We start from the raw sequence: 1,097 nt of genomic DNA, 5'->3' as shown, positions 1-1,097 counted from the left end.
TAGCAGTAGTGGAACATTTGAACAAAGAAGAAACAACTACGTTCCGTTCCACAGAGATGACCACCGCATCAACACCCTGGAAAATTATGTCAAGGAATATGTCACCAGGAATGATGTAGTGGTCAGGAACATTGAGTCCCATCTGGGGCAGATTGCTGCCAACCTTCAAACCAGAACACCAGGATCACTACCAAGGGACACTGAGGTCCCCTCAACCATTTCTGAAACCCCTGGAGAGGTAAGTACCATGTCTAGCTAAATACATTAAACTAAGCGCTGACTGAGAGGCAATCCAGTAGATACATTTTCTCTCTGACAAAGAGCAAAGTTTTGGGGTGGTTATCCATAACCACATAGCTCCCAAAAAGGAAGGAACGTCTGATGTTCCTCTCCAAAAAGTCCAAATAAAGTACGTTCCGTTCCAGGAACGTAGTTTTGGGGTGGTCCCTGACCACACAATCCCAATAATATAAATATATATATATATATATATATATATTATATATTATATGTTTTGTTACATGTTTATTTAGATTTATTAAATAATAGGTGACAGGTTAGTACGTTCCCTTTTCCTTATTTCGTAGTCACTGTTGCATGTTTACTTGTTATTTATTCAGATTAATTAATTATTTATTAGTTAGGAAAAGAAAAGGGAACGTTCCCTGGGTTAGGTGGCAAGAGTGACTGGGACACCTGTCCCTGCTGAGTCACTTAGAAAGATACGCAGCCATATCTATTTGTATTCATTGCAAATCTTGAAAACACGCGCAGAAAAAGCAACTGTCTTCTCAACCATTAAGACGACTGCACCCTTTCATTTCCCTTTCTCCCACGTCCTGACCTAAACCGTTCCATCTTCTCACACTCATCCCATCAGTTACTGGTCAGTAACTGCTGACACTCGTTCTGTAACGTCCCCATTCCACTACCTCTTCAATCTCCCATCTTCAACCGCCACGTCCCAGAAACCTTTCAATTTTCTCCCCCACTGTCTATTTAAACTCGGTCTCTGATTTCTTCAAGTTCTACTGCTTCCATTCAACTCAGAACCCTTTTATCCCTCCTGCATTTGTGCCCTAACTCCTTTTCTGAAC

This window comes from Gastrolobium bilobum, unplaced genomic scaffold, assembly GCF_033153095.1.
Source record: "Gastrolobium bilobum isolate Gb01-03AN ecotype WA unplaced genomic scaffold, APGP_CSIRO_Gbil_v1 utg251687, whole genome shotgun sequence".
In the NCBI taxonomy this organism is placed as follows: Eukaryota; Viridiplantae; Streptophyta; class Magnoliopsida; order Fabales; family Fabaceae; genus Gastrolobium; species Gastrolobium bilobum.
The sequence above is the reverse complement of the archived record's forward strand: the minus strand, read 5'-3'. Positions refer to the sequence as shown.